Source organism: Gorilla gorilla, chromosome 3 (assembly GCF_029281585.2).
Source record: "Gorilla gorilla gorilla isolate KB3781 chromosome 3, NHGRI_mGorGor1-v2.1_pri, whole genome shotgun sequence".
NCBI lineage: Eukaryota > Metazoa > Chordata > Mammalia > Primates > Hominidae > Gorilla > Gorilla gorilla.
The window spans coordinates 213,205,808-213,215,438 of record NC_073227.2 but is presented as its reverse complement, the minus strand read 5'-3'; positions in this window follow the sequence as shown (position 1 = coordinate 213,215,438).

Below are 9,631 nucleotides of genomic sequence, written 5' to 3'. Positions count from 1 at the left end.
ACCGCTATCTGTTTGAACATGGAAATATCTTCACCGCTATCTTCATGAAAATGGAAATATCTACACTGCTATCTGCATATACATGGAAATATCTACACAGCTATCACTTTACACATGGAAATAACCACACCGCTATCTGTATGAACATGGAAATATCTACACCGCCATCTGGATGAACATGGAAATATCTACACCGCTATCTGTATGAACATGGAAATATCTACACCGCTACCTGTATAAACTTGGAAATAGCACCGCTATCTGTATGAACATGGAAATATCAGCCCCTTTATCTGTATGAACATGCAAATACCTACACCACTATCTGAATGAACATGGAAATATCTACACCACTATCTGTATGAACATGGAAATATCTACACCGCCATCTGTATTAACATGGAAATATCTTCACCGCCATCTGTATGAACATGGATATATCTACACAGCCATCTGTATGAACATGGAAATATCTACACCGCTATCTGTATGAACATGGAAATATCTACACCGGTATCTGTATGTAAATGGAAATATCTTCACCGCCATCTGTATGAACATGGATATATCTACACAGCCATCTGGATTAACATGGAAATATCTACTCAGCTATCTGTATGAACGTGGAAATATATACACAGCCATCTGTGTAAACATGCATACATCTTCACCGCTATCTGTATAAACATGGAAATATCTACACCGCTATCCGTATGGACATGGAAATATCTACACGGCTATCTGTTTGAACATGGAAATATCTACACCGCTATCTGCATGAAAATGGAAATATCTACCCAGCTATCTGCATGTTTATGTAAATATCTACAAAGCTATCTCTTTACACATGGAAATAACTTCACCACTATCTCTATAAACATGGACATATCTACACCGCCATCTGTATGAACATGGAAATATCTGCACCGCCCTCTGTATGAACATAAAAATATCTACACCGCCATCTGTATTAAGATGGGGATATCTACACCGCTATCTGTATAAACCTGGAAATATCTACACCGCTATCTGTATAATCATGGAAATATCTACACCGCTATCTGTATAAACATGGAAATATCTACACCGCTAACTGTATAAACATGGAAATATCAGTACCGCTATCTGTATGAACATGGAAATATCTACACCGCTATCTGTACGAACATGGAAATATCTACAACGCTATCTGTATGAACATGGATATATCTACACAGCCGTCTGGATGAACATGGAAATATCTACACCGCTTTCTGTGTAAACATGCATACATCTTCACCGCTATCTGTATAAACATGGAAATATCTACACCGCTATCTGTATGAACATGGAAATATCTACACCGCTATCTGTATGAACATGGAAATATCTACACCGCTATCTGTTTGAACATGGAAATATCTTCACCGCTATCTGCATGAACATGGAAATATCTACACCGCTATCTGTGTGAACATGGAAATATTTTCACCGCCATCTGTATGAACATGGATATATCTACACAGCCATCTGGATGAACATGGAAATATCTACACCGCTATCTGTATGAACATGGAAATATCTACACCGATATCTGTATGAACATGGAAATATCTTCACCACCATCTGTATGAACATAGATATATCTACACAGCCATCTGGATGAACATGGAAATATCAGCACCGCTATCTATATGAACATGGAAATATCTACACCACTATCTGTATGAACATGGAAATATCTTCACCGCCATATGTATGAACATGGATATATCTACACAGCCGTCTGGATGAACATGGAAATATCTACACCGCTATCTGTATGAACATGGAAATAGCTACACCGCTATGTGTATGAACATGGAAATATCTACACCACTATCTGTATGAACATGGAAGGATCTACACCGCAATCTGTATGAACATGGAAATATCTTCACCGCCATCTGTATGAACATGGATATATCTACACAGCCATCTGGATGAACATGGAAATATCTACACCGCTATCTGTATGAACATGGAAATATCTACACCGGTATCTGTATGTACATGGAAATATCTTCACCGCCATCTGTATGAACATGGATATATCTACACAGCCATCTGGATGAACATGGAAATATCTACTCAGCTATCTGTATGAACATGGACATATATACAAAGCCATCTGTGTAAACATGCATACATCTTCACCGCTATCTGTATAAACATGGAAATATCTACACCGCTATCCGTATGGACATGGAAATATCTACACCGCTATCTGTTTGAACATGGAAATATCTACACCGCTATCTGCATGAAAATGGAAATATCTACACAGCTATCTGCATATTTATGGAAATATCTACAAAGCTATCTCTTTACACATGGAAATAACTTCCCCGCTATCTCTATAAACATGGAAATATCTACACCGCCATCTGTATGAACATGGAAATATCTACACCGCTATCTGTGTAAACATGCATACATTTTCACCGCTATCTGTATAAACATGGAAATATCTACACCGCTATCTGTATGAACATGGAAATATCTACACCGCTATCTGTATGAACATGGAAATATCTACACCGCTATCTCTTTGAACATGGAAATATCTTCACCGCTATCTGCATGAAAATGGAAATATCTACACTGCTATCTGCATATACATGGAAATATCTACAAAGCTATCCCTTTACACATGGAAATAACTACACCGCTATCTCTATAAACATGGAAATATCTACACCAACATCTGTATGAACATGGAAATATCTGCACCGCCATCTGTATGAACAGATAAATATCTACACCGCCATATGTATTAAGATGGAGATATCTACACCACTATCTGTATATACATGGAAATATCTACACCGCTATCTGTATAAACATGGAAATATGTACACCGCAATCTGTATAAACATGGAAATATCTACACCGCTACCTGTATAAACATGGAAATATCAGCACCGCTATCTTTATGAACATGGAAATATCTACACAGCCATCTGGATGAACATGGAAATATCTATACCGCTATCTGTATGAACATGGAAATAGCTACACCACTATCTGTATGAACATGGAAATATCTATACCGCTATCTGTGTGAACATGGAAATATTTTCACCGCCATCTGTATGAACATGGATATATCTACACAGCCATCTGGATGAACATGGAAATATCTACACCGCTATCTGTATGAACATGGAAATATCTACACCGCTATCTGTGTAAACATGCATACATCTTCACCGCTATCTGTATAAACATGGAAATATCTACACCGCTATCAGTATGAACATGGAAATATCTACACCGCCATCTGTATGAACATGGATATATCTAAACAGCCATCTGGATGAACATGGAAATATCTACACCGCTATCTGTATGAACATGGAAATATCTACACCGCTATCTGTATAAACGTGGAAATATCTACACCGCTATCTGTATGAACATGGAAATATCTACACCGCTATCTGTATAAACTTGGAAATATCTACACCGTTATCTGTATAAACATGGAAATATCTACACCGCAATCTGTATAAACATGGAAATATAAGCCACGCTATCTGTATGAATATGGAAATATCAACACTGCCATCTGTATTAAGATGGAGATATCTACACCGCTATCTGAATAAACATGGAAATATCTTCACCGCTATCTGTATGAACATGGCAAAACCTACACCGCTATCTGTATGAACATGGAAATATCTACACCGATATCTGTATGAACATGGAAATATCTTCACCACCATCTGTATGAACATAGATATATCTACACAGCCATCTGGATGAACATGGAAATATCAGCACCGCTATCTATATGAACATGGAAATATCTACACCGCTATCTGTATGAACATGGAAATATCTTCACCGCCATATGTATGAACATGGATATATCTACACAGCCATCTGGATGAACATGGAAATATCTACACCGCTGTCTGTATGAACATGGAAATATCTACACCGCTATCTGTGTAAACATGCATACATCTTCACCGCTATCTGTATAAACATGGAAATATCTACACCGCTATCTGTATGAACATGGAAATATCTACACTGCTATCTGTTTGAACATGGAAATATCTACACCGCTATCAGCATGAAAATGGAAATATCTACAGAGCTATCTGCATATACATAGAAATATCTACAAAGCTATCTCTTTACACATGGAAATAACTACACCGCTATCTCTATAAACATGGAAATATCTACACCGCTATCTGTATGAACATGGAAATATCTTCACCGCCATATGGATGAACATGGATATATCTACACAGCCATCTGGATGAACATGGAAATATCAGCACCGCTGTCTGTATGAACATGGAAATACCTACACCGCTATCTGTATGAACATGGAAATATCTACACCGCTTTCTGTATGAACATGGAAATATCTTAACCGCCATCTGTATGAACATGGATATATCTACACAGCCATCTGGATGAACATGGAAATATCTACACCGCTATCTGGACGAACATGGAAATATCTACACCGCTACCTGTGTAAACATGCATACAACTTCACCGCTATCTGTATAAACATGGAAATATCTACAGGGCTATCTGTATAAACATGGAAATATCTACACCGCTATCTGTATGAACATGGAAATATCTACACCGCTATCTGTTTGAACATGGAAATATCTACACCGCTAAATGCATGAAAATTTAAATACCTACACAGCTATCTGCATATACATGGAAATATCTACAAAGCTATCTCTTTACACATGGAAATAACTACACCGCTATCTCCAGAAACATGGAAATATCTATACCGCCATCTGTATGAACATGGAAATATCTGCACCGCCATCTGTATTAACATACAATTACCTACACCGCCGTCTGTATTAAGATGGAGATATCTACAACGCTATCTGTATAAACTTGGAAATATCTACACCGCTATCTGTATAAACATGGAAATATCTACACCGCAATCTGTATAAACATGGAAATATCAGCACCGCTATCTGTATGAATATGGAAATATCAACTCCGCCATCTGTATTAAGATGGAGATATCTACACCACTATCTGTATAAACATGGAAATATCTACACCGCTATCTGTATGAACATGGAAGTATCTACACCGCTATCTGTATGAACATGGAAATATCTACACCGCTATCTGTATGAACATGGAAATATCTACAGCGCTATCTGTGTAAACTTGCATACATCTTCACCGCTATCTGCATGAAAATGGAAATATCTACACAGCTATCTGCATATACGTGGAAATATCTACAAAGCTATCTCTTTACACATGGAAATAAATACACTGCTATCTCTATAAACATGGAAATATCTACACCGCCATCTGTATGAACATGGAAATATCTGCACCACCATCTGTATGAACTTACAAATATCTACACCGCCATCTGTATTAAGATGGATATATCTACACCGCTATCCGTATAAACTTGGAAATATCTACAGCTCTATCTGTATAAACATGGAAATATCTACACCGCTATCTCTATAAACATGGAAATATCTACAACGCTACCTATATAAACGTGGAAATATCAGCACCGCTATCTGTATGAACATGGAAATATCTTCATCGCCATCTGGATGAACATGGATATATCAACACAGCCATCTGGATGAACATGGAAATATCTACACCGCTATAGGTATGAACATGGAAATAGCTACACCGCTATCTGTATGAACATGGAAATATCTACACTGCTATGTGTATGAACATGGAATTATCTACACCGAAATCTGTGTAATCATGCATACATCTTCACCGCTATCTGTATAAACATGGAAATATCTACACCGCTATCTGTATGAACATGGAAATATCTACAGCGCTATCTGTTTGAACATGGAAATATCTTCACCGCTATCTGCATGAAAATGATAATATATACACAGCTATCTGCATATACATGGAAATATCTACAAAGCAATCTCTTTACACATGGAAATAACTACACCGCTATCTCTATAATCATGGAAATATCCACACCGCCATCTGTATGAACATGGAAATATCTGGACCGCCATCTGTGTGAACATATAAATATCTGCAACGCCATCTGTATTAAGATGGAAATATCTACACAGCTATCTGTATATACATGGAAATATCTACACCGCTATCTGTATAAACATGGAAATATCTACACCGCAATCTGTATAAACATGGAAATATCTACACCGCTACCTGTATAAACATGGAAATATCAGCACCGCTATCTTTATGAACATGGAAATATCTACACAGCCATCTGGATGAACATGGAAATATCTATACCGCTATCTATATGAACATGGAAATAGCTACACCACTATCTGTATGAACATGGAAATATCTACACCGCTATCTCTATGAACATGGAAATATTTTCACCACCATCTGTATGAACATGGATATATCTACACAGCCTTCTGGACGTACATGGAAATATCTACACAGCTATCTGTATAAACATGGAAATATCTACACCGCTACCTGTATAAACATGGAAATATCAGCACCGCTATCTGTATCAACATGGAAATATCTACACCGCTATCTGTATGAACATGGAAATATCTACACCGATATCTGTATGAACATGGAAATATCTTCACCGCCATCTGTATGAACATAGATATATCTACACAGCCATCTGGATGAACATGGAAATATCTATACCGCTATCTATATGAACATGGAAATAGCTACACCACTATCTGTATGAACATGGAAATATCTACACCGCTATCTGTATGAACATGGAAATATTTTCACCACCATCTGTATGAACATGGATATATCTACACAGCCATCTGGATGTACATGGAAATATCTACACCGCTATCTGTATGAACATGGAAATATATACACCGCTGTCTGTGTAAACATGCATACATCTTCACCGCTATCTGTATAAACATGGAAATATCTACACAGCTATCAGTATGAACATGGAAATATCTACACCGCTATCTGTTTGAGCATGGAAATATCTACACCGCTATCTGCATGAAAATGGAAATATCTACACAGCTATCTGCATATACATGGAAATATCTACAAAGCAATCTCTTTACACATGGAAATCACTACACCGCTATCTCTATAAACATGGAAATATCTACACCGCCATCTGTATGAACATGGAAATATCTGCACCGCCATCTGTATGAACATATAAATATCTGCACCGCCATCTGTATTAAGATGGAGATATCTACACCGCTATCTGTATAAACATGGAAATGTCTACACCGCTATCTGTATAAACATGGAAATATCTACACCGCTATCTGTATAAACATGGAAATATCTACACCGCTACCTGTATAAACATGGAAATATCAGCACCGCTATCTGTATCAACATGGAAATATCTACACCGCTATCTGTATGAACATGGAAATATCTACACTGATATCTGTATGAACATGGAAATATCTTCACCGCCATCTGTATGAACATAGATATATCTACACAGCCATCTGGATGAACATGGAAATATCTACACCGCTATCTGTGTAAACATGCATACATCTTCACCGCTATCTGTATAAACATGGAAATATCTACACCGCTATCTGTATGAACATGGAAATATCTACACCGCTATTTGTTTGAACATGGAAATATCTACACCGCTATATGCATGAAAATGGAAATATCTACACAGCTATCTGCATATACATGGAAATATCTACAAAGCTATCTCTTTACACATGGAAATAACTACACCGCTATCTCCATAAACATGGAAATATCTATACCGCCATCTGTATGAACATGGAAATATCTGCACCGCCATCTGTATTAACATACAAATATATACACCGCCATCTGTATTAAGATGGAAATATCTACACCGCTATCTGTATAAACTTGGAAATATCTACACCGCTATCTGTATAAACATGGAAATATCTACACCGCAATCTGTATAAACATGGAAATATCAGCAACGCTATCTGTATGAATATGGAAATATCAACACTGCCATCTGTATTAAGATGGAGATATCTACACCGCTATCTGAATAAACATGGAAATATCTTCACCGCTATCTGTATGAACATGGCAATACCTACACCGCTATCTGTATGAACATGGAAATATCTACACCGATATCTGTATGAACATGGAAATATCTTCACCACCATCTGTATGAACATAGATATATCTACACAGCCATCTGGATGAACATGGAAATATAAACACCGCTATCTGTATGAACATGGAAATAGCTACACCGCGATCTGTATGAACATGGAAATATCTACACCGCTATCTGTATGAATATGGAAGGATCTACACCGCAATCTGTATGAACATGGAAATATCTTCACCGCCATCTGTATGAACATGGATATATCTACACAGCCATCTGGATGAACATGGAAATATCTACACCGCTATCTGTATGAACATGGAAATATCTACCCCGCTATCTGTGTAAACATGCATACATCTTCACCCCTATCTGTATAAACATGGAAATATCTACACCGCTATCTGTATGAACATGGAAATATCTACACCGCTATCTGTTTGAACATGGAAATATCTACACCGCTATCAGCATGAAAATGGAAATATCTGCAGAGCTATCTGCATATACATGGAAATATCTACAAAGCTATCTCTTTACACATGGAAATAACTACACCGCTATCTCTATAAACATGGAAATATCTATAACGCCATCTGTATGAACATGGAAATATCTGCACAGCCATCTGTATTAAGATACAAATATCTACACCGCCATCTGTATTAAGATGGAGATATCTACACCGCTATCTGTATAAACTTGGAAATATCTACACCGCTATCTGTATAAACATGGAAATATCTACACCGCTATCTGTATAAACATGGAAATATCTACACCGCTACCTGTATAAACATGGAAATATCAGCACCGCTATCTGTATGAACATGGAAATATCTACACAGCCATCTGGATGAACATGGAAATATCTACACCGCTATGTGTATGAACATGGAAATAGCTACACCGCTATCTGTATGAAAATGGAAATATCTACACCACTCTCTGTACCAACATGGAAATATCTACACCTCTATCAGTGTAAACATGCATACATCTTCACCGCTATCTGTATAAACATGGAAATATCTACACCGCTATCTGTATGAACATGGAAATATCTACACCGCTATCTGTTTGAACATGGAAATATCTACACCACTATCTGCATGAAAATGGAAATATCTACAAAGCTATCTGCATATACATGGAAATATCTACAAAGCTATTTCTTTACACATGGAAATAACTACACCGCTACCTCTATAAACATGGAAATATCTACACCGCTATCTGTATGAACATGGAAATATCTTCACCGCCATCTGGATGAACATGGATATATCTACACAGCCATCTGGATGAACATGGAAATATCAGCACCGCTGTCTGTATGAACATGGAAATACCTACACCGCTATCTGTATGAACATGGAAATATCTACACCACTTTCTGTATGAACATGGAAATATCTTAACCGCCATCTGTATGAACATGGATATATCTACACAGCCATCTGGATGAACATGGAAATATCTACACCGCTATCTGGACGAACATGGAAATATCTACAC